Below are 26,834 nucleotides of genomic sequence, written 5' to 3' on the forward strand. Positions count from 1 at the left end.
CCGAAAATCTTTCAATGCTTTAACCAATGCAAGGGCCTGTTTTTCAATAATATTATACTTCAATGCCGCATCCCTTATGGTTTTGCTGAAGAATGAAATTGGTTTCTCAAGCTGGTCTCTTTTCTGCATCAAGATCGTTGCCATAGTATGATCCGAGGCAAAGGAAAACAAAATAAAATCCTGAGTATAGTCCAGGCTTATCAAAACCGGAGCTAAAGAAAGAGCTAATTTCACCAAATTAAAAGACTTAACTGCTTCCTCGGTCCACCTTAGTGCACTATCCTTTTTCAGCATGTTTGTGATTTCTCTTAAGTGTTCTGCAAGATTGGGCACAAAGTGACATAAGAAATTGATCTTACCATTGAAGGATTGGATTTCTTTCTTACTTCGTGGGAAATCAATTTTTTGAATGGCCTCCACCCCAGCTGGATTGATGTGAATTCCCTCCTTTAAGATAATATGCCCAAGAAGCTTGCCTTCATCCATGGCAAACAAGATTTTCTTTGGATTAAGCAAGATGCCATACTTCCTACACTGCTGAAAAATGATCTTCAAATGATAGAGGTGCTCTTCATCTGTATTAGAGAAAATTGTTAAGTCATCAAGATAAACAACTAGAAAAACATCTTTTTCATTGGAAAATGCTATATCCATCGCCCGCTGAAAGGTTGCACCAGCATTTTTCAATCCAAACGACATCTTTGCATAATGAAAAGTTCCCCACGGAGTGGTGAACGCTGTTTTGTCACGATCATCCTCATGGACCAAAATTTGGTTATAACCCGAATAACCATCGAGTAGTGACATCCGTGATGCTCCAACTACTCGCTGAAGTATGTGATCCATCTTGGGCAATGGATAATTGTCTTTCAAGGAAACTTTGTTTAGATTTCTAAAATCAATGCATAACCGAATCTCACCTGTCTTCTTGCGGACAGGAACCAAGTTTGAAATCCAATCTGAAAATATGATAGGGACTATGATACCAGCTTTATACAACCTATTCACCTCCTTTTCGATTGAGGGAAGCAGCTTTGGATTTATTCTTCTTAGCTTTTGGCGAAAAGGCTTTTGATTTGGCTTGATCGGGATCACATGCTGAATTATGCTTGTGTCATATGCCTTCAAATCTGAATAATCCCAAGCGAATACATCAGTAAAAGAGGATAACAAACTGATATATTTTGCCTTTACCTGTGGGGGCAGCGCCTTCGATAATTTTACCATCTTGGGATGTTTAACTAATCCAATGTTCACATCTTCAACTCCTTTTTCGGTTGGCAGCAAGGTTGGTTTTTTAGCCACATCGTCCTGATCGAAGAGCTCCTCTAAAGGTATTAGACCTTTACGAATGATGTTGTCTTTGAGCTACAAGACTTCCATCTGATTGACTTCCATATTCTCATCACCATCATCATATTCCATATCAATAGAAATGTCCTTGAATTTACCTTTATTTTGCAAAAATTTATTGATCTCATCATCATCTTGGAACACGTGCCAATACCTTTGATTGTCGAGCACAGCCGGGTGATGCTTCACATGAATCTCGAACTTATTGTTTGAGTTCATAGGAATCTTCAAATTTCTTGCTGCTGTTGCAAGTGAATCTGCAATGACATTCTGAGCACAAGGCACACAAGTTATAGTGTAATCAGAAAATACCTTCAAGATATCCAACACCGCATTGCGGTAGGCCCGCATTCGAGGATGCTTTGCTTGGTACTCGCCTTTCACCTGTTTGATAACTAACTCGAAGTCGCCATACACTGAAATCCTCTTAGCATTTAATTTTCTAAGAACTTTCAAACCAGCAATCAAAGCTTCATATTCAGCCTCATTGTTTGAACAGTCAAAAGCTAATTTATAAGAGCAGACCCTTACATTACTTGGCACTTTGTTTGGGGTGAAAATCAGGTTGCGTATCCAAATACCAATTCCAGCACCTTCCCTTCCTACAGCGCCATCAAAGTCCATACTCCATAGGCCTGTTTCATCCTCTTCCAAATGCTGAAACTCTTTTTCTTTACCTTGTTGTCCATCAATATGTTGTTGTTGTCGGACTGCTGATTTTTCAGCGGTGCCATCAAGTCTTTGCCACTCTTGTCTCAAGACTTCTCTAAAATTTTCAGTACTCTCGGGAATGTCTTTTAATTCCACTAGTTGACTATTTACATCATTAAAACTATCTGAATACAAAACAAATGACTCTAGATCAGTATGTACATAGTTGATCGGATGATTTACCGGTTTCTCCTTGTTGGTGATCATGTACTTCATCTTCTATTCCCGGTATAGTTTCCTCATCTGACCGAACACGGGAATCATAGCATAGGAGAAATCAAGTTGCATTGTCCCTTTAATCTTTGCCCCCCAAGATCTGGAAAGAAGCATGCCAAATCTAGGAGGTATATCCGCCACCACCACATCCATCAAAACATTTTTAGTCGGAATCTGATCCAAACTGACCACCAAATCCTTGATAAGCCCAATGCACCTTACTCTACCGGAATCGAAAGAGTAAAGGTCATGGTATTTCCTAGTGATGTCCAATCCCAATTTCTCCATGATGGCTTTCGACATAAGATTATGAGAAGCTCTGGAATCAAACATAGCATTATGTAAAATAAAGTCATGCACCCTGAGACTGATATAGAAAGGAGCAACATCACTATCTTGGGACTGACCTTCCAAAGCTGGCCCAAATATCAGCTCGGGACTGTCATCCTCCACATTTACCATGTCTGATGATGGATCTAAACTCAAAATTTTAGACACCTGACTTTTATAATTGTTGTTCTTCATCAGCTCGGTCAAAGGAATGGATATTTTTAACTTAGCAATTTCATTTTCTAAGTTAAAAACTGAAACTTTTTCTACCTATTTTGTTAGAACATCCTTCTTTTCCATTTTCTCCTTTGACACATTTGGCTGATTTGGTCTTTCACTTGCTGATGTCGTTTTGCTGGTGCTAGGATCAGCTGTCTCTTTTCCCTTTTTCTGCACATTGGGAGGATCATTCTTTGACACTGCTGCCTCCTTCCTTTTCTGAATTGGATTTACAGGCACATCTCTATTTCGAAGTGAATATTGCCGCTGATGAGATGACAAAGCATTCATGTATCCTCTTTGGTAATCATCAGACTCTTCCTCAAGAACTGTCTCATTTGCCAAAATAAAATTTCATCCCCTCGTTCAGCTGGATTCTCGGAGTACTCCTCATCTTCAGTGATGTAAATTGGCATGTCATCGGGCATAAAGAAATGATTTTCTTCTCCAATCATATTCTCCTCCTCTTCTGATTTCGGACCAAGTACAACATTCTGTTGTAGAGGTGTTTGCACTTGCTGCTGCACTGCTTGATCTTGGGTTCGCTGCTCTCTTTGTTTGATCCTGTATTGGGGTTGCTGCTAGCCACAGAAGTTAGGATTTCTAATATGTGGTTCAGAATTGTCGAGCTTCAGTCTATCAAGCATCTGTTCCACCTTTGGAAGCACTTGATCTGACGAGGAAGACTCTTCTTTAATTGTGACTTTCTTTTCAGCTCTTGCTCTAGCTCTCTTGGCTAGCAGATTTGCTTCAACGCTGACCGCAATCTTCTGCATGTCTTCCAAAGTAGCTGGATCTCTTTCTCTTAATTGGTAAGCCATATCAGTATCAAAACCGTCAGAAACTTAATCAAGGCTAGCCCCATGGGTGGCTTTATATGATCAGGGATTGCATTGTAGACTGAATTGAATCTAATACAGTAATCTTGAACAGACTCACCAGCATTTCATTTGATGTGCTCATACTCGGAAAGAATCTGAAGGGGATTTTTCTTCACTTCCCAGCGGTCTAAGAATTGTCTCTGTAGATTGGCCAATGTAGTGACGCTTGCAGTCGGCAAGGCCCTGAACCATTTCCTTACTTCACCACCAAATGTTTGTACAAAAAGTCTCATGGTTACATTTTCTGCATCAATCTCATGAAGATCGAAGAAATCTGTCATTCTATCCACATGTTGCTGAGCTGTGACACCATGAGGAGTGCCATCAAACAAAGGAATTTTGCTTTGATAGTCGGCCAACATATCATCCAAATTTTGAGGCAGTACAAGAGGTGCAAAACGAGCAGCCATTGCTCTTGGTGGATTTGCAATCGGTCTTGGGGATGTTGGGGGAGTAGGTGGAGCTGATGTATGGGGGGTATGAGGAGGTGTATGCGGAGGTGAAGCAATCTTGGCTATTTTAGGAGTAGAAGGAGTAGATGGAGGTGATACTACTGCAGATTTTTGATCAGAAACAGTAGGCTGCATAGGAATGGTAGGAATGAAAGGAGGTTCGGTGGGAATTCTTGAACTAGACGCAATTGTAGATGACCCAAGGGTTGCAGAAGCAGTCTCTAGGAAATCAGCAATATTAGAAGCCACAATTGTAGTCTGGAGCTGGTTCAAAATATAATCATCAATGGATTTATTGGCCCTTTTAGTTTCGAGATTTCTAACAAACTCAGGATTTAAAGCAGTTGAAGCAACAACACTTTCAGATTTGGTTTCAAACAAAGAGAACTCAAACTGCTCATCAAATTCAAGATCCTCAAGATACTCAAAACCAACAAGACACGATTAAGCTTTGAACAGGGGAATGATAGAACTTCCTTGGCAAACGATTCTTGGAATAAGATTGGGATTTTCATAGACAGGAGGGGGATCAGGATCTAGATTTGCTCTGGTATGTCTTCTGGAAGCTAGTGTGTTATTATTTTCAAGAAATCAAATGGACATTAACAACTTGTTCAGCCTATCAAATCCTAAACTTATCATCCAAAAGCTTAGAATTCTCAGATGTACTGGGGTGATCTACAAGTTAGATAATCTGTTTATAAGACTAGATCAGAGATTGACTGAAGTAGCATTTATCTACTTGCGCTAATGCAAAGAAAAAGCGTTTCGAAGGCTACCTAGCTAATCTTCAGGCTCCGTCTGTAGGTTATAAAATGAAGAATACCAAAAAACAAATAATTTAGTCCCCAGTATGGTTGCCACTATGTTAGTTCCTAGATTTACCTCAGGCTAAAAAGGTAGGATCCAGGGCCAACATCAAACCATGCTCAGCCTGGTAGCTAGCCCTACCAGGTCAGGAGAGGGCTCTCTCCAGTTCAATATCAACAAATGATGATCTATGGGGCTTGAGATGACTGAAATATCTTCTAATTTTAGGCTAGGTATAGGTGCAAGAGAGTTTGATTTGATAAAATGGTGATTTGTTGGCTCAAAGGGAAAGACACATTTTGGGGTGCGGGGATTGAGGCTCAGTTTTGCAGAGATCTCGATGGGGCAAGGTAGGCAATCGTTTTGGCACTTAAATTTTAGTGAGATGGAAGGAAAAGATAGGTGAGGTGTTGAAGAGGGAAAGAGCAATCATGAATCCTCCCCAAACAGCTGAAAACATCAAATAACTAAAGCAAACTTCAAGTAGAGCATTGCACTTTCAATGAATTCTACTTACACTCTTGTTTGTTTAGTTCAGAAGAAATAAGATAGATAATGCAATCACATAAACAAATTCAAAATCACAAAGAGAAGCACTATACCAAGACAAATTGCCACATGAATCCCAAAGAGTGCTGCAAATCCTGGTCTCAATTCCTTAGCCAAAATGCTGAAAATGAATGTACAATGAAGATCAAGGAGTCCTCAAGAGTCCAACCATGCTAATGACTGAAAAATAACATAATATAGACAAACATAGCTCATCCTTGCCTCTAGGGTTGAGCTCACAAGTTTAGGGGCTGATCCAACTGATTCTAAACTGAGAACTAGAAACTAGGCAACATAACAGCATGCCTCTAGAAAGAAGGGAACTGATTCATTCAGTTTCAAACAACCTCTAAACTGATGAATCTACCTATACACGTGAAAATCCAACATATTTACATCATAATCCATCAATGTTCATCAAATTACATCATAAATTTTCCATTAGGAAAGTGAAAAAGTGAAACTAGGCGAAGCTGGGAGAAAAACAGAGCAAAACTTGGTCAAACTGGCAATTTTTCCTCTATGCGTCGTGCCTGATTCTCTATGCATAGCGCCTGTTTGAACCCACTTTTGGAGGCCTTCCCGATGTCCAAATGAGCTCCAGGTGTGCTTGCTGGAAAGGTCTACATGTCTACTTTCCAACCCAAGTATAAGTTTTCAATTTGGCCTCCATTCCCCCACACCCCCCCCCCCCCCCCCCCCCCCCCCCCCCCCCAAAAGTCCATTCTCCCAACACTGCTTCCTGTGTGTCAAAATAGGGGCACTAAGGTAATTTTTTTAGTGTTTTTGGACCTTTTGAGGGCTCAAAACCTGCCCAAATTTCTTGGCCATAGGTAGACAAGTGTAATTTTGTATGAAAAATCCAAAAATGTTGAGTTTTTGAGATTTGGAGCCTCTAGCAAAAGCGAGCGCCACGTGGTGCGGCGCATAGGGCAGAAAAACCTGTTTTTTGTGCCAAAAATTTGCAAAAATGCAAAAATTGCTCCAAATTTCTTGAAATTTGGGTTGAGTCTTTTCTATCAAGTGCTATGATGGGCCAAGGAAGCCTCAGCCAAGATCTGAAGTCCTTCTTCCTCTTTTTGCCTCCTTGATGCTCTCTTCAACTTTGCTTTCAAATTCCTGATTCTTGCTTGGCACACCAAGTTTCGGGACAAGTAATGATATGACAAATTTCTAAGCATATTCTTCTCATTTATCACCTTCTTCAGCTTCCTCTCCAAGTGGATATTGACTCTTTCGAGCCATGACTCCCTATCGGCACTGATCTCTTGCTCCAAGGAAGTGAACTCCACCCTCCTCCTTCGAGCAACTTGGCAGTTTTGCCGAATGTTTTGTAACTCCATAACTACCTGCTGATCCTCAAGCTACTTGTTCCTCTGCTCCAAATACTGTATAGTCCATTGGGCTCTATCCAAGTTGGTAGACAAGGCATCAATTTCTGCCTGCTACCCCTTGATGATCTCTCTTAGGTTTGCACTTTGTGGGCCCATGTCAGTGTCATCACCCTCAATGAGGATGAAATTAGTCTCTTGCTCACCTGATGGTCCTTCCTCCTGTAGAGGCCTCTTGCCTCGGTCCTGAACCTGCTGTGTTTATGATGGAAGCAAGGCTCCTTCCACCCCGGGTGGAGATAACACTCACTTTGCTGCTGCAAACAACCGTCGAGTACCCCTCTGGTAGGAGATGAACACCGGCACACTATTGGTCTCATGGCCCTCATGCTAATATGAAGGTCCACCTGTCTCATGCCCAGCCTCTGATTGTCCCTTTGAAGCTCTAAAAAACTCACGAGAGATGAAGTCATCCCAAGTGATGCCCTGTAAACCAAGCTGATGAACGACCACAATTTTGATGAGAGCAAAATGATAAATATTGTTGAACTGCTGCTGAGGGGTCTTGTGTTGCACAAGAGTGGTCATCTTCTCTATGTTTCAGCATATGAAATAAGGAATGTTCATCATCTGTACCCGAGTAAAATGCATTAGCAGCCTGATGTGATAAGCATACAAGCGGGAGAACTGGCCCTCACAGGTGAAATACTTCATGATGAGTTTCATTAAAGGAGCATATTCATCCTTGAGGAACCGAAAAGGAAACACTCTCTTGAGCTGTCTCAAAAAACCAGGTTTGATGTATGGTTCATAGTGCTGCCGGTCAATTTTCTGCCTCTTGTTCCATGGTTCTCCAATGTTTGGTATGCTGGTTGCCAATGAAATGGTTTCTGGTGTTAATGTGAAAGTGACACCAGCAAGAGTGGCTTGATCACCATGTAAATGAAACACAAATAAGCGGGCCAACTCATGATGAAACTGAATATTAGCAACCTTCTCGCAAAATTCATAACATGACTGATGCTGGAAACAAAAGATGGCAAGAGGGCAGGCCTGTAACTCGGCAAGAGTGGTTGGTTCTTCTCTGATATGTCTACCACCTCTATGAGGCCTCTTGGGTGCATGTCCCTCCGTGGGTGAGTCACTTTGGGTCTCCTCTTCATAATCATATGAAGGATCAGATGCCATAGCTGTTGGTAGACAAATTGCCTTAGAAAAATAGGTGCTGATGTGTCAAACTGTGTTGGACTGCTTTTTGGTGATGTGCTTGACCATTGCCACCAAGGGAAAATAGTGAAATGAGGGAGTATAAGGGGAGGGAAAAATAGTGGGAATTTTGGGATTGTTGGGACAGATTTAGTTAGGAAATATGGGATGTTATGGGAGTTTTTGTATGGGGTTAGGGTTTGGGGTTTTACATTAGGAAATTTGGGAAAGGGAATTTGGGATAGGGGATTAGTGAATTTAGGGGGTAGGGGAACTTAGGGAACAATGAAATCAAGGGATAAATGGGATAAGGAAGTGATGGAGGGATGATAGACTTGGTAGAAAAATGGTTATTCAAACCCTAGGTAGCAAGTTTCTTAGAATGTCAAATGGTAGGGTTTGATTTTGTGTTTAAAACAATTACCATGCTTCAACCACCCTGAGATAAGCACAAACTATAAAAACCAATGATGGAGGCTCTACCTGGAAAATCCGTGAGTTTTTGGGCGATTGGAGGTCGTTCTGGAAATTTTAGGGCTCTTTGGCTGTGTGCACTGTGCATCCAGGCTAATGCGATGCGCCTTCCATATGCGCCACGCCCGTGTTATTTTACACTGGATCCTGAGGCCCAATGCGCCACGCCTGGTGAGTGCGCCACGCCTCCTGCCCAGTGCGCCGCGCCGACAACTTACAACAGTTTTTTACCCAAACTTCACACTCACTCACCCAAACCGTCTTGCTTTGGTTCTCTTTGCTCTTGGAATAGAAATGAACTTCAAACACTTGGAGAAATGATTTATGCATGAGCTCTTCAAATTTAATTTTGCCAAAACCCACTTTCAAAATGTTTTGCAAATGACTTTATTTCAAACCCTGTTTTTTGGACTTTTTTCACCTTTTTGGCTTTGTGATGAACCAAATGACCCGAGCTTTGCTTGTTTTTGCAGGTGTTGGAGCTTTGGGCTAAGGAAAGAAACCAGGGTGCAGATGAAAAAATTTACAATGAGGGAAACAAAATTTTCATGACTTTTTACAATAAAAGCTAAATACTCTGTTTTTTCCTCAAAACAGAGTTTTGAGGAAAAACACATTTTCGAACACTTGGTGACGAAATGTATTGATGTTGCAACCTCCTCATGGCCTGCTGGTAATTATTGGACACTTTAACACATTTTTTGACAAAACCCTAATGAAACCCTAGACCTAATTGACCATGAAACCCTAAAGACAACTTTTGCAATTTTCAAGATAAAAGGGAGACTGTATATGTTTTTAAATGAACAAACATGAGCCAGCAGGTGGATAACATAAGGGAAACTGTAGGAATGCCACTACCGTAAGATGATCTATGCGCCTAATGGAATGCAAATGACTGGGCGGGACACCTAATATGAAATGCAACAAGAGGATTTGATCTCTGACGGAGGGATGAAAATACCGACTCTAACAGTTGGGAAGCCAACTTCTCAAGGTCGTAACTTGGTCATATGATCTTCTTTTGTCATGTATGATAATTTGTTGAAATATCTCTCCATGTACTATATGATTTTCCATAGGCCCATAGAAATAGTTGCGAACCTCAAAAAAATGCCATTTAGGGGGTCAAAACAACTTTGAAAATTCAGTACCCGAAAAAACTGCTCAAAATAGTAAATACTGCTATAATAAAAGAAATTGATGAAACTGATTGGAGGTCTAGGTGGAATAAGCAGGTGGCCACCAATATCCACCTGGATCAAACTCGATTAAATTCTAGATCATATTCTTGAAGGCTTTTCATCCAGTTCTCCCTCCTCTCACCCAACTCTTGTTGTACAAAAAATGATATAACTGTTGTGTGAGGTACAAAGATGATAACATGATTTTCAAAAGGTAAGGCCTAATGTGCTTCACCACCTTGTATATTACATAAGCTTTCTTATCAATGGCGGGATATTTCAATTCAAATCCCTATAAGCCAACACTCATAAATGATATAGGCCACTCATTTCCTTGATCATCCTTTGAAGTAAGAACGACTTCAAGACATGTATCAGAAGCAAAAGTATATAACAATATTTTTTTTCAGAAATCTAGATTATACAATGTTGGGGCTTCAGAAATTGCTTGTTTAATCCTGTTGAAGGCATCTTTCTCCCTTTGATCCCACTTGTAAATTGCATCCTTGTTAATCATCCCTTGTAACGGATTAACAATCTGTGGATAAACTGAGATGATCTTTCGAAGGAAGTTAATTTTCCCGAGGAAGGATTGCATGAAATTTTTATTCACGGGAAAGGGAATCTGAACAATAGTCTTGACCTATTCCAAGTCCACTTTGATCTTGCTCTTAACTATGATGTAGCCCAAGAGATTGCCCTCAGACACTCCAAAGATGCTCTTGTTTGGATTTAAAGATATGTCATATTTTCAACATTGTTAAAAAAATGCTTCATATGACAAAAGTGATTAGATATTTTCTTTGAAAATACTATGACATCATCCAAGTACACCACTACATTATGTCCAATCAAACCACGGAACACTATGTCCATAGGTTGTTGAAATGTAGCACTCACATTGATGAGTCCAAAATGCATCTGCTTAAAAGCAAATGTACCCCACTTAGTCCTAAATGTGGTTTTATGTTTGTCAGTTTTTTCTACATATCCATAAAATCCATCTAATAACAAGAATCTATCTAACCCATATATTGTTTGAAGTATTTGCTCCATATATGGCACAGAATAATTGTCCTTATCTGAAGCCTGGTTCAAATTGTGGAAATCAACATGGCATAAGCGTATCTCCCGAGACTTCTTTCTCACGAAAACAAAATTAGAGACTAAAATAGAATGAAAAACTTTAAATATGATTTGAGCATCCAACAATTTTCTTACTGTTATCACTCAGGTTGTCCCCAGGTTGGAGTGAGGGATACGGCCGAGGTAACCACAAACCAACTTTGGATTGCAGGCTCTAGCTCACCTGCAATCAGAGAGGGCTCTCTCTTTCAGATTTAGCTATGTTGAAAAGGATTTTAGGCTAGGTATTGGGCTTGAGGGTTTTTGTTTTGATTTTGGTGGGAAAATTGATGTCTTCGGGTAGAGAGGCAAAGCATAGTCTGATAAGTTTCAAACCATTGGGCATGGAGTCGAGGAGGAAGACTGGTGGTGCGTTTTATTGATCACATGAGAGATATATGGAGCAAGGTAGCTGCACATGAAACAACGTTTCAGGTTTAAAGGATGGAATGAATGCTAAGGAATGAGAGGCAATCAAGAATCTCTCATTCAGCTTAACAAAAGGAGATAACAGAGCTCTACCCAGGGGCAGTAAAGAATCCCTAGATAATTAGCGAACACAGGTGAATTAGGGTAAATATGAGCCAGAAGGAATTCATATTCATTACCAATTCATTCAGATGAAAACATACAGAAACAACAGAAATTGAGCATAGAGTGCTGTAAACAAATTCTAAGCTAATCTTTCTTCCTGCTATTTAGATAGTGGTTAACAATAAAACAGAGGTAAGATGCACTTATTGTTCCAGGCTGCAGCACAGGAATTCCACATTCAGTCTTCAGAAATCAACACATCAGACAGTCATACTCCAAAATCTTCAACAGTCTTTGATTATAGAAAAATTTTCAAGTATACAGTGCGAGTCTCTAGTGAGAATTGTCAATCGACCAACCCTTAAAACAGTGCAGAGGGTGGTATATATAGGGAAAACTCTTCAAAATTGCTTATTTACAGTTTGACCTAAACAGGTCTGGAGGAAAGATGATTACTTTAACCTAATCCCATCCAGAAATAAATGCATAAAATATCTTGAGCTGTACTGAGGGCCGCCGTATGGGGACTGAGTAAATGTGTTGTCCTCGGTGGCTTGGTGCAGTTGTCTCTGCAATAACTGTGCATGGGTCTCTGCTCCATTGTAGTTCGGTGTCCTTAAATGCTTCAACTGTGATTTGAGAGGTGGGATGGGCTTTCACCACCTGATTTGACTTTGTTGGCGGCCATTAAATGTTAACCTGCTTTGGGAACTGGAGGTTTCTTTTAAACAATTTAACTGGTACACTTTGCTGCTTCTCTTTCCTCTGATACTCTCTGACAATAAACTGGGTTGCAGCTCTGATGTGCTGTGCGTTAAATCAACATTTAATGGCCGTTGTTCGGCCCTTGGTTTCGTTCAAAACTGTCTTCTGCTCCTTTCTGAGTGCTTTGCGAAGAAAAACGAGTCATTCGGCGCCTTTCGGGCTTGCTGGGGGCTGCGTGATGAAAAGATTCCCCATTCTGGCCTAATCGTGCATCAAAAACTACCTTAGAAACTGATTCCGGGGCTCCAGAGTACGATTTTCGCCCTTCGCGCCAAAATTGCTGATGACGTCAGCATGACAGACCTCGTACGGCGGATGACATGGCAGGATGACGTCAACATGATGACGTCATCACGTATGGAGGTGACGTGGCAGTACGGTAGGGGACACGGTGGCAGGACACGTGGCAGGGTGACTCGACGGTACAGTGGCAGGAGGCCCCGCAGGCGGATCACGTGTCATGGTGACTGGGCAGGGGGGTGACGCGAGCGGGTGACGTCACTGGGCAGGAGGCGGTTTCCGGTTTTGGGGCGCACCACCTTTGGACAGAGGTGGTTTTGGGGGAGGGGGCTCCGCCACAGCCCAGAAGGTGACACGTGGCGGGAGTACGGCGGGAATACTGCCCATCTCCCGGACGCTAACCTTCGGGCGTGTTGGGAGACGGGAAGGCCCGCCCACCGTAGATCTGTGGGGCGGGCGATCTAATGGTTGGCGGTGAATGTGAAACGGCGGAGGTATAAGGGCGGGGATCCGGGGAATATTCCCGTTTTAATATGCGCGCTGGTGGGGGTTTAGACTTAGGAAAACGGGTTTATGGGTTTAATGAGCGCGGGTTAATATATTTACACTTGGGACTTAGGGATAGGGGCGAAATATGAGTTTTTTGAAGGTTTTAGGGCTAGGGGGGAGGTTGTTAGCATGACCAGGTGTCATCTAACTCCTGCTATGACACGGATGGGCTAAAAACAGCCCCAGATAGATTGCTTTTTCCCTGACTGAGAAGAAATATGGCTATAGTGCCAGGGAGGGGATATTTAATATTTTTGGGATTTATATACATAGTTTTAGCAGGGGAAGGGGATACAGATTAGGGATTTAGATAATACAGTCAACAGTTAATATGGAGATGACCAGAAAGTGCTAAGTTAAGGGTCCTTAGGCTAATTTTGGGGAAAAGAACTTGTAAAGAAATGAAATCCTTGAGCGAAGCAGACCTTCACCAAGGCAACTGATATGGAGAATGATGGAACTAAGAGGAATCAAGCAGATCTTGACCTCTTTGGGGAAGTTAGTAAGTGACTTGGGAAATGAGAAGAAGGGGAAGTTAGTTATGTCTAGCTCGAGCTCCTCCAGATAAAAACCTGCCTGATAACTGTGATCTGAAAAGACAAGAACACTTTGTAGCACAAAATTGATCATAAATCATCATTCTGCAACCTCACAGCTACCTACCCGGCCTACTTACCTAACATTTTTTCTTCTTTTTGGTTTGGGTGCACTTAGACTTGCAGACCCAACTTTACAATTTTTCTTTTTTCTGTTCTCCTATCTAAGTCTACACTTATTTCTGCCAAGGGCCCAGATTAAGCAGTTGGGTCCCTTTGATTCTCTACCTATCTACAAATCTGCCAAGATTAAGCTGTTTGGACAGATACATTCTCTATATTCTAAAACAAGAAATTGAAACCTAGGGAGGCCAAGATTAAACTGTTTAGCCTTCCCTTAAAAAATTTTCAAAACATGGAACAATTCATCAAAATTGGAATACAACAGTGGCATTTAGACTAGCACCCTTCATGGCTTTCTTCTTTGGTCTCTTCTGGAAATATGGAACACTGCAGCTTGCAAAGTATGACATATTTGGCCTATAAAAATGTCAATTCATGAAAGATGAAACCCTGTTGCAACAGGAGGCTAACAGTTACCTCTTTCTAAATGAGGGGTTCAAGTGTAGTATAGACTTTTCTTTACTTCTGCTGAAATGGATTTATCCTTCCTTGATGGGTATCACATGCTGGATAATTTGTGTCTCATAAGTTTTCAAGTCATCATATGTCCATGTGAACAGATCTCGATATTGCTTAAAAATATGGATAAAATCTTGTCACTCTTGAGGTGTACAATACGTACCTAGATTCACATATTTTAGATCTTCTTGGGTACCCAAATTTACTTGTCTGTTTGATAATATGGAACGTGGGTCTTTGCATTAGTTGTTCCCTTAAAATGGTTCTACGGGGCATACACCATTTCTAATGATATTGTTAGCCCTAAAGTGCAGCGCTGCTATTTTGAAGGCTAAAGAAGGGAAAGGGTCTGCTCTGCTATCGTGGAGAAGTTCTCATACGGTCCATCACCCCACTCTTCTCACTCATCCACTCCCATCCTCGTTCACTCATGTCCTAACCCAACCCTCACATCATAACAAAACCCACTTTCGCCTTGGCCCTACATGAATTAACCCATTTTGCCCCGAAAACCTTACCTTTCTGCCAATATGTGCCATTCGCACATTTCTTGAGGACATCTCGTACCTCCATGTCCCCCCACCGTTGATCTTCCCACCAATTTGACGGCCCATACTTCACCCGACCGATGTTACATGCTCGATCAACCACCACCGTTAGATCATTCTCACCAGATCTAACGGCTATCGCGCATATCGCTCGGTCAAAAAGCGAGAAGGATACCCGCCCACTAAAGGTGATTTCCTCTCTCTCCTTTCTTGCTACATGGCACCTGATGAATGGAATTGTTGTGGATCTAACCCAGAAACATTATAGATCTGATATGAAATAGCTCTGATACCACTTGTTGTGGATCTAACCCAGAAACATTATAGATCTGATATGAAATAGCTCTGATACCACTTGTTGTATATCTAACCCAGAAATACTATAGATCTGATATGAGAATACAAGATAATGCAAATATACCGAGAAACAATAAGATAGACATAGATAGAAATGTTGCTTTATTGATCAAAACCCTTATGGTAGGGCAACACCATACATTCACTCCTTAAGGAAGGAGAACACTCCACAAGCCATATGCCTGTTCATACAATAATACTTCTCTTCATTTTCATATCTCTCCATGTGGAGTCTCTAGCCTCTATATAGGCCTCATACATACAATACCATGCATCATTACCATGGTTTCCTCATACCATTAACTAATACCATGGGCCCATTACATTATTATTAACTACTTGTGGTCCCTTACATGACATGGGTTAACCACCTTATTAATTACTATGGCCCATCCCATTATTACATTATTACCTTGGGTACCTCCCTTGGTACCCCATATTATCCCCCCTAGGTATATAACATTCCACCCCCCTAAGCATGTTTCGTCCTCGAAATATGGGAAGAACACAAATAATAAGATCTACTCAAAAGAGTAGTCCACTGGTACCATGCACGTGCATCTAGCCATCCAAGAGAAACGTGAACCCTCGATCTTGCTGTTGCCTCGCTCGCTTGAGATGGAAGTTGACCGTGGCAGCTCTTCTGTGTTGATGTGTAGTGGGTGGATCTTCTCTCCTCGCTATCCGTCATGTGACTACTTGGTTTCCATCTTGATTGTCTTGCGGGGTGATGTGGGTGATGATATGTTGAAGTTTTAACCCACAATGGATTTTGCTTGACTTCACCCTGCTGTGGTGCCGGTTGTGGTGTCTTCGTTTTCAATATGACTTCAACCACTGAGCCCTCCTCTGATGTATCATCACCTGTAACCTTTTCTTCTGCAGCCTCTGTTTGTGTTTGATTGTCGATCATCAAAGGCTCATCATCTGATATGTCAGTCCCTTGAACATCTTCTGCTTCAGCCTCCCTGTGCTCTACCTATTCATGGATGGAAATATCCTGTAATGTAATTTTCTTCTTTTTATACCATAGCTTCAGGAATTTCTTCTGCACATTAATATTGATGGTACCCACGGATTCCATCCAAGGATAGCCCAAAACAACATCCATATTATCCATCTCTGAAGCATAAAAATCACCATGCAACACATATTTATCAATAGAAATCTTCAAATCCTTGTACACTTGAACATTCTCATTATCAACCTGTGTATGTTCAATTTGTTTTGCTGGGACTTGCAATTTTTTTGCCAAATTAACACTGATAAAATTATGTTTACAACTAGGATTGATAGAAACAATGATGTTCTTTTTCTGAATCAATCCATGAACCTGCAATAAAGATATACCAGTAGGAGATAACCCTTTACGTGGCTCATTCTCCTTTTTTCTAGCACGAGACCATTTGTCTAAAAGTACTTTTTCAAATTTTGCATCTGAGAGTTTGGTCAACTGTTTGTAATCAAGTGAGAGATACCATTTGTGAGCCTCATCTTGGAGACAATACCACCATGAATTCCTCCATTTTTTTTCCCATGCCCACTTCTGGTGTTTTATGTATTCTTCAATAGTAGGACCATCATCTTTTCCTGTAAAGTATAGAACCTTGCTAGAAGCCATGAATGGTTTGGGAAAAAATTCAGTTACTTGGCGAAAATTTGAAAATGTCACAGTTTCGTCAATATTGCTCAGAATCCTTATTATGACACGTTTTTAGAAATGGAACCATCATTCTGCATTTGCCCATGTGATAGAAATTTTGATCTAGGCACTAGAGTTCCAGATCTGCGCTGCAACTTTCCCGCCGTCACCTAAAATTTCTGAAAAAAGCGCTGATTTTAAATCAGCGATATCTTCCTCATCCGAACTCCGATTCGCCTGAATTTTTTTTTGAAATCAGGTGTTTTGTCACAAGGATTCCAGATCTATAATTAGATCTTATAGATCTGGCACCAGGACTTCCAGATCTGCGCCGCAAATTCGCTGGCCCTAAAATTTCTCTGCAACCCCACTGATTTTTAGATCAGCAATATCTCCTTCATCCGGACTCCGATTCAACCGATTTTTTTTTTTTGAAATCGGCTATTTTTTCACAAGGAATATAGATCTGCAATTAGATTCTGTAGATCTTGCACTAAAACGTACAGATCTGATCTGCAAATTCGCCACCCCAGGAAACCCTGCAAAAATGAAAAAAAAATTCTCTACGGTTTGCCCAAGAAAGAGCTCTGATACCACTTGTTGTGGATCTAACCCAGAAACATTATAGATCTGATATGAAATAGCTCTGATACCACTTGTTGTGGATCTAACCCAGAAACATTATAGATCTGATATGAAATAGCTCTGATACCACTTGTTGTATATCTAAACCAGAAATACTATAGATCTGATATGAGAATACAAGATAATGCAAATATACCGAGAAACAATAAGATAGACATAGATAGAAATGTTGCTTTATTGATCAAAACCCTTATGGTAGGGCAACACCATACATTCACTCCTTAAGGAAGGAGAACACTCCACAAGCCATATGCCTGTTCATACAATAATACTTCTCTTCATCTTCATATCTCTCCATGTGGAGTCTCTAGCCTCTATATAGGCCTCATACATACAATACCATGCATCATTACCATGGTTTCCTCATACCATTAACTAATACCATGGGCCCATTACATTATTATTAACTACTTGTGGTCCCTTACATGACATGGGTTAACCACCTTATTAATTACTATGTCCCATCCCATTATTACATTATTACCTTGGGTACCTCCCTTGGTACCCCATATTATCCCCCCTAGGTATATAACATTACCACTTGTTGTAGCTCTGATACCACTTGTTGTAGCTCTGATACCAAAAGATATATGAGAATAGAAATAAACCCAGAAACAATAATATAGAAATGGATAGAAATTCTTCACTTTATTGATCAAACCCTTGAGGTAGGGCAACACCATACATTCACTCCTTAAGGAAGGAGAATACTCCACAAGCCATATGCTTGTTCATACAATAATACTTCTCTTCATCTTCATATGTGGAGTCTATAGCCTTTATATAGGCCTCATACATACAATACCATGCATCATTACCATGGTTTCCTCATACCATCAACTCATACCATGGCCCATTACATTATTATTAACTACTTGTGGTCCCTTACATGACATGGGTTAACCACCTTATTAATTACTATGGCCCATCCCATTATTACATTATTACCTTGGGTACCTCCCTTGGTACCCCATATTATCCCCCTAGGTATATAACAAATTGGGCGGGCTCTAACCTTTACCGCTTACCGCTCAATGACCGCTAGATTGAAACCGTTTTTGCTTGGGTAAAACCTCTCCCAGCCGTTAGCATTTGAGCACCTCCTCCGCCCGATATCTTTCCGATCTACCCATCCAAGATCTGACGCTCAGACTTATTCCGCTCCCGCCACGACTTCAGGCCTCTAGTGATCGATCTCCTCCGTCCATTCCTTCCGACCCAACGGCCTTCATTCACGATCACCTCAGTTCGTCCTCTGCCGCCCGATCAACATCCTGAACATTGATCCATCCCATCCAATGACCCATATACCCCCATACCCCACTTCCCATCAGTCACCCGGGGAGGAAAGTTGTTGGCTCTGTCAGTTTTTATGATAGTCAGACAGTTGAACTGAAATAACGGAAAACAAGGACGAAAGGGGAAAGCAACAACACAATGCAGCCGAACCAACAGAATTGATCATGGAGCATCATTGGCACGAGCGAGCCGCCTGACAGCGTGGAAAAATTACCAGAAGTTGTTACCGTATCTGTTAGGAAAAGAGACCTCTGAGCTCATGTTTTCCTAGTTATGGCATCAAGTAGTTAGAAGACGGAGGGGATAGATTAAGACACCTCGAGCCTCAGATGGTTCGAGAACATCGTAAAAAAGCATATAAATGGTTGAAAGTTAGAAGAAACATGGGTTCAACTTTTGGAGACTGTGGATACTCTGTTCCTTCCAGTGTCTCATCTTCATTCCAGTAATACAAGCTTCTTTTGTTATTATATGTTCAATTGCCATCTTCTCCTCTTTTCCAAGCTTGCACTTGAATAGGTTATTCATGTTTTCTTCTGTGTCTAATGCCAGATAACTGTCATCTTATCTCTACGTTGATAAATTAGATCTACAAGCTTCATTTACTTTCTGTAGCTAGCCATTCGTATGTGTTTATATATGTATCTACTGGTACAGTCAGGATTCTCCATTTATTCACTAAATCTATAAACTATTGAGCATTAGTGGTCTAAATCCTTGTCACGCTGAGGGTGTTCATGCATGTCTTGAGTGGAAACAGAGTTGAAACAGTCATCTGAATTGATCCAAACCCCAGTCCATTCCAATAGTTCAGAGAACGATATTGAAGATTCATATGTTACCAGGCATCTCCGAGCTACAACCTAGGAGAGTTTCCTCGAGTGATAACATTAATTGGCGTTGTTTCCAAGGAGAGGAAACTGAAGCTCAGCTTCCCGGGGGGATGACACAGATTCAGCTTTGATGATAGACAAAGTCTGGACACTATTTGGGTTGTAATCATCTATCTAGCGACTCTACTGGAGGACGAACCTCTTGGCAACTCCACTCCATAGTTTTGGCTCAGTTTGGGAGGCATACTGGGAGAAATCCTTAGAAGCCATGAGCTGACCCAGTACCTGACCCTAAAAAAATCATCAAAGAAATAAAGGCATTGCAGAAAGGAGAATCAGGTTCAAGTAGTTCTAAACAATATTCTATATCTCTTCAAGAAAATCCTGTAATAGAATGAATACATGTTGAGAGTATAGCATCTAATACTAGCAGTAAGAAAAATCTCAGAGATTCATAAAGCTCCTTATTCTTTAGGTTCTCCTTTTGTTGTAAGCCCAAAGGAAACCTCACCTCCTATCCATCAGACTCCTCTAGTCCTATTAGTCACCCCTCAACCCTCTGTCATTCAGATTTCCAGTACCCTTATAGCCACCACAGCTATGGCAGCACCTACCAAAATGGAAAGAATCATAGCTGCTAGGTATGGACCCCTAGTACTGCCCACTCCTTGAATGCCATGCCTACTAGAGAATATTAGAAGTATATGCCTAAGTTCAATGGGACTGAAGCTGTTACAACTGAGGAACATCTTGAATCATTCTATAGCTATGTTGATAACCTAGACATTAGTGAAGATGATGTATGGATGAGAGTCTTTGTCCAAAGTCTAGATGGAGAGGCTAGAAAATGGTTAAGAGAACTGACCCCAAGTTCTATAGTAGATATTGAGGTTTTAAATGATGTATTCCTAAAGCATTGGGGGGATAAGAAGGATCTACTCTACTACCACACCGAGTTTGGGAACTTAAAGAGGGAAAATGGTGAGTTGTTGTCTGATTTTAATAAGAGGTTTAATCGCATGTATAGAAAGATACTAACTGAAGTAAAACCCACCACTACCTCTGCTAAACTCACCTATGCCAGTGCCTTTGATTATAACTTTTGTCTACTATTGAGGGAGAGATGATGTGCTACCTTCGCTGATATGCAGGATGCAGCCTTAGAAGTAGAATCAAACATCATGGCTGCAGAGAAGCTCAAGGGGAATGTTGATAGAAGGAGACAAAGAGTCGAATCTTCATCATCTTCAAATCCCAAGATAGATAAAATGACCAAGATGATAGAGTCATTAGCCTCCGAAATCTCCAAATTAAAGGTTGAGCAGCACCCTGGGAAAGGAAGAGTTCCTAATACCTTTGCTCCTAGAAATCCAAATCCATATAGAAGAGCTAATGAAGAGTTGTAGATTCTGCAAAGAAGCAAAGATGCCAACGAAGACCAAAGGGTGAAGACCCCTTTCCAGAATGTAATCATGGAAGAAGAGAAGTTTGAAGAAAATGAGGAGATCCATTGTCTAGAAGACAAAGGCAGTGCCTCCTTTATGACCTTAGCTGCCTATGAAAAGTCGCTATTCAATGGCTAGATTAGCCAAGGGTGGGATGGTGGCGTTGTTCTGAAAACTGATGATCAACACAGATATGATATGAGGTCAAATATGAATAATGCCAAGGAAACTCATGTTCAAAGATCTGTTGTCCCTGCAATACAACAAGCTAATAAGCAGAAATGACCGAAAGTTGATCCCATCATCCTCAAAGCTCCAGCTCACAAGCTAAGAGCCCTGACAAGTCTCCTTCTCCTTTCAGTTTTGAATCAGAAATTCAGAAGCTAAGAATACCTATACCTCTGATTGAACTAGTGAAGAATGAGTCCTTCAAGAGATCTATCCTCAAGGCACTTGAGCCTAAAGCCATCCAAGCCTCCATTGACTATGTAAATCTGCAAGATGACAAACCAGTGGTTGTTCTCAACCCAATGATTGAAAATTATGATGATAGCTCCCCATTATTCTATGTCTCTCTGACTATTCATGACAAAATCCTTCATAACTGCCTTCTGGACACCGAATCCAACCATAATCTAATGCCCAAGGCTATCATGGATTAATTGGGTCTTGACATTACCAAGCCTTATCATGACCTGTTTCCTTTTGACTCTAGAAAAGTGAAATATCTGGGATTAATCAAAGACCTAGGCATCACCTTGTCTCAGCTACCCATGAAGAGCATGATGATGGATATTGTGGTAGCAGATGTACCCCCCAAGTTTGGCATGTTGCTTTCCAGAGGTTGGATCAAGAGATTAGGTGGAACATTGCAAAATGATCTGTCCTACGCTACTGTCCTAGTTTTTGGAGGTGAGAGTAGGAGATTATACAGAGAAGCTCAGTTGGCTTATCCCATCAGTGATGAAAGGAATCCCACTAATCATCCCATCTATGCTGTCAAAACTGATTTTGGAGCTTGTATTCTTCAGATTGAAGAATCCTAGTTGGCCTCCATGTAGCTTAGGAAGTCGGTTTGCCAGATCACATAAGAAGAAGGCCCCAAAATTTGGGACATGTTCTTTGATGGAGCTTGCTCTAAGGAATCTACAGGGGCAGGTGTAGTCCTTGTGTCCCCACACAAGAATCCATTCATTTATCTTTCAAGTTAAATTTTCAGGTCACAAATAACATAGCAGAGTACGAAGCCTTGATATTGGGCTTAAAAGTTGCTAAAGAAATGGGCATCAAAGGTTTGAAGGTGTTTGGAGATGTAGACCTGATCATTCAGCAAGTCAACAAAAATTTCCAAGCAAAGCATCCAAGGCTAAAAGCATACAAAGATGAGGTATGGAAGCTCAAGGGTTCTTTCAATAGTTTTATAATTTCTTACATCCCTAGAATGAAGAACCAGCTTGCTGATTCCCTTGTTGTGTCTGCTAGCAGGTTTATTCCTCCTTTGCCTCCTAAATTGGCTTATGAAGTTCAGGTGAAATATAAACCATCTCTGCCTGAAAATGTCAAATACTGGAAATTTTTTGAAGATGATGATGAAATTAATAGGTTTTTACAAGTCATTGATGAATTTTCTGAAATGCACATTAACCAAGAAAATGAAACCAGTCCAAGCTAAAGGACGAAATTGGTCAGGATAGCATTGTTCAGCTGCCTAGTAACCATATACCCAAAGGATTGGTGCCTCTAGAGAGGCTATTTGATCATAATGATATACCTTATAAGCCTGCCAAAAAGGAAAATGAGTCTGCATTTCATAGACATATGTAGGGAGTCCAGCCCATCCAAAGTACATAAATCTGTCCACTCACTTGTCTTCTATCCAAAGTTCTGAGTATTGCACCCTGATGAAATAATTTTCTGATATTTTTGCTTGGGAGTACAATGATCTTAAGATCTATGACACCAAAATCATTCAGCACAAGATTCCACTGGAGAAGAACACCATCCCTTTTAAGCAGAAATTAAGATCTATCAACCCTCTCTTATTGCCTTTGATTGAAAAGGAAATCAAGAAGATGTTGGATGCCAAGATCATAGTTCCCCTAAGGTATTCAAAGTGGATAGCTAACCTTGTGGTAGTAAGAAAGAAGAATGGAGAAATCAGGCTTTGTGTTGACTTCAGGAATCTGAACAAATGCTCTAAAAAAGACAACTACCCCCTGCCTAAGATGGAACACTTGCTGCAAAAAATTTCAGGGGCTAGAGTCATGTCTTTCTTAGATGGGTTTTCAAGTTACAATAAAATTGTTGTACATCCAGAAGATCAGGAAAAGACCGCCTTCACTACTCCTTGGGGCACTTTCATGTACTCCAAGATGCCTTTTGGACTGATGAATGCTGGGGCTACTTTTCAGAGGGCCATGGACATAGCCTTTGTGGGAGAGAAGGACAAGTTTGTCCTTATTTACCTTGATGACATAACAACCTTTTCCAGCAGTCACAAGGAACATTTGCAACATTTGAAGAAGGTGTTTCTAAAGTGCAGACAGTTTGGAATTTCAGTGAACCCAAAGAAGTCACGGTTTGCTCTAGAAGAAGGAAAACTTCTGGGACATATTGTTTCTACTGAAGGTGTGAAGATTGATCCATCAAGAGTTTAAGAAATTCAGACATTGTCCATCCCAAGATCAAAAAGGGACATTCAATCTTTCCTAGGCAAGATTAACTTTGTCAGGAGATTTATTCCAAATTTTGCAAAGCTAGTGAAGCACATCACTTCCATGCTAAAAAAGGGATCAGAAATAAAATGGACAGATGTTGCAAGGAACTCTTTTAAATCCATCAAACAAGCTATCATGGAAGCTCCCACTCCAATCAGCCCAGATTACACCAAGGAGTTTTATATCTTCTCTTTTTCCTCTTATGATACACTTGCAGTAGTTCTATTGCAGAAAAATGATGAAGGTGTAGAGCACCCTGTGTCCTTTTTCAGCAAAACTCTGAGGGATGTTGAACTAAGGTATGACCTTATTGAAAAACAAGCTTATGCTCTCATAAAATCTTTAAAGGCATTTAGAATTTATATCATGCATTCTGTTATCACTCAGGTTGTTCCCTGCCTCCTGAAGGGAATACGGCCGAGGTAACCACTAACCAATCTTTTAGCTGCAGGTCCTAGCCTACCTGCAACCAGAGAGGGCTCTCTCTTTGTAATTTAGCTTTGTTTTTTGGGGTATTTTAGGCTAGTTATCATGCACAAGTTTTTGTTTGAATTTGTTGGATGGTGATTTCAGGTGGAGCTGGGATGCAAGTCTAAGATAGTCTATTCCATTGGGCAATGGAGTCAATGATGGTGCACAGCTGAAAGTGTCTCTTGGATAAATGGTAATGCTACAGAGCGAGATAGGCAGTTTTGGAACAATTTTCAGATCTGGAAATGATGGAATAAAGTCAGGGAATGAAAGGCAGTGAAGAATCTTTCATTATGCTGGCAGAGGGAAAGTGTATGAGTATTGTCTAGGAGCAATTAAGAATTCCTAAACAGTGTTCAAAATGGAGGAATTAGTGCAAACATGAGCAGTTAAGAATTCATATTTATGACTAATCCTGAAGAAAATATAATTAGTAGCAGAGATTGAGCACAGGGTGCATTTAAACAAGTCCTGGGCTATTCTTCTTCTCTGTTACTGAGATTTTGGAATACATATGAAATTTGCAAACACAGAAAACATAAAACAGATTTTAGAATAACCTATTGTTCCATAGAGTGACACAGGAATTCTGTAGCAGGTCCCAGAACATCAAATACACATCCAGAGAGCACAGAGACCATGAACTTCAACAGCCATTTGTATTAGATAGTCTCAGAAATTACAGCGTAGCTTAGAAAGAAAATCACCAACCCCAAATACATTCTATGGGGAGGTATTTATACAAAAATGAGTTACAAAATATCTTGCAGATAAGTCTTCATGCAATAAGTTCCCTCACCAACTCTTTAAAGAAGTAAATGAAAGAAATAAATGCTGCAGTGATTGTTGGTGCACTAGCTGTCCACTTTGTCAGAGAAATTTGACTTTTTAGGCCAACTGAGTCGGCTGAAGCTGCGTCTTTAATTGATGGTTTCTGTGTTTGCTTTGCTTGTGCTTTGCTGAGTCATTGCTTGGCTGTCTTGCTCTTGGCATGCATACTTGGTCTTTTATAAAATTGTTGTAGTCATATTTTGACTTCTTTTGCCTGCTGTCTTCATGCTTTAACCAGTGGCCTGTGTACCCAATTTCGCTGACCTGTAGCTGACCAAAATCTGAAGCTGATCAAAAGAGGGAAAGGACCGAAATTACCTTGGCAAAATCTCCAGCATTGCTTGCCACCAATCTTCTTTAGGCAGTTGATGTCTTTGTATCTTTATGAGTGTTTCATCAGCTTCAGTGTATCTATAGAAATTTGGTGGAACCTCAAAAAGATGATTTATTTCATGTTCAATATAAAACAGGTTCTCTAACTTGTCATAAAGACTCTTTCCTGAGGGAGGCCTTGTTTCCTCTGAGGTACTGGAGGATGCTGTAATCTGATTTGAAATATAATTATTCATCCTGGTAGCATACTGCTCACGGGTCAGCAGTCTTCCCACGCTGGTCAATAGACTAGGCAATCCTCTGCTCTGCAATGCTGCAAGCTTTAGCTTGAAATCATCTATTTCTACCTGCATTTCCTGACACTTTATTTCTAGAGTTTCCACAAAACTTCTTAGGGTCAGCACCTTCTTTGCTGTCAGAATAGTATCTGCCCTGTTACTGATGTCTAATGCTACCAACTCCTCTTTAGTATGAGTGTTCAGGAAGTGAATCATTTTATTGGCCTGCTCAGGCATATTTCCCAATGCATCTCTAGCCCTTTGATTCTCAAATTGAGCTAGGCCTATCAATTCTATCTGTTCATATATGGCCTAAATCGATCGCCACTGGTCAGTGATTGATTGACCAATTTTGGCCCACAAAATCTTCTTTATTTTAGCTAGAGTTTTATCCAAATTAAGCTCCTTCTCTAAGGCTTTTATTTTGTGATTCAAGGCCTTTATTTCCCTTGTTTTTTCAGCTACTGTCATCTTGGATTTGTCGTAGCTTACTTCCAGTTTTGCCAACTTTTCTTTGGCCTCTTTCACCTATGTTACCTGAACTTCTAGCTCCTTGACTGCTTTCATCATTTCTTCCATGCTCATGCTAGATTCAGGTGCTGTTGTTGTTGCTGTTGTAGCATCTGTGGTTGTTGCAGTTGTCGTGGATGTTGGGATAATAGGAGGGATTGTTGCTGCTTGTGTAGGAGGAACAATGACCACAGTTGGAGATGTTTGAGGTGGCTGGGAGGTCGACTCTCCCTACCTGCCTTGCAGTGATCTCTCCAACTCTTCTTCCATCTGAATTATTCTCTGGTTCATTTGCATCAGTAGATCCATGGTATCCTCTTTTTCCTTTTCTTGAACAAGTTCTGCAGTTTGAGGGTGCATTGTTGAAGGCAGCCTCAATTGTTTTTTGAGTGTAGCAATATCATCCTCTTTCTTCCTTATGAGGGCTTGGATGGATTTAACATCATTCTTAGGGTCATGCCCTAGATCCACAATGATTTCCTCCAATGTCTTTATTCGGTTATCTTTGGCAGAGGAAGACATTCTTTCAAAATCCAATTGAGTGTTTGTGTTTTTCAATGACTCCTTCAGTTGATGAGCCAGCATGGCCTTGTCTGCTAGGGTGGCATAGACCATCTCACCTATTTGCTTGTGCAGCTCTATCTGGTCCATCGGATGTATGTCCTTGGAGAGGACCTCTAAGCTTGTCTTTATATAATCTGCAGGTGTCTGGGGCTGTGGTATCTTGGGCTTAAAATGGCTCAGAATCATCTTTTCCTCCTTGAAGTCATAAGCTGCCATTAATCTTTGTTTTTTGGAGGGTGTTGCCTTGAGAAACT

The 26,834-nt window shown here is 40.8% G+C and overlaps 1 pseudogene; it reads right to left on the reverse strand.

Moving 5' to 3' along the window:
- LOC149235858 (DNA-directed RNA polymerase I subunit 1-like) overlaps nt 1–26,834 on the reverse strand; it is an 86,101-nt pseudogene that overhangs the window by 58,828 nt on the left and 439 nt on the right.

Source organism: Pinus tabuliformis, chromosome 8 (assembly GCF_031772625.1).
Source record: "Pinus tabuliformis cultivar Carrire ecotype Pingquan chromosome 8, CPIR1, whole genome shotgun sequence".
Taxonomy (NCBI): domain Eukaryota; kingdom Viridiplantae; phylum Streptophyta; class Pinopsida; order Pinales; family Pinaceae; genus Pinus; species Pinus tabuliformis.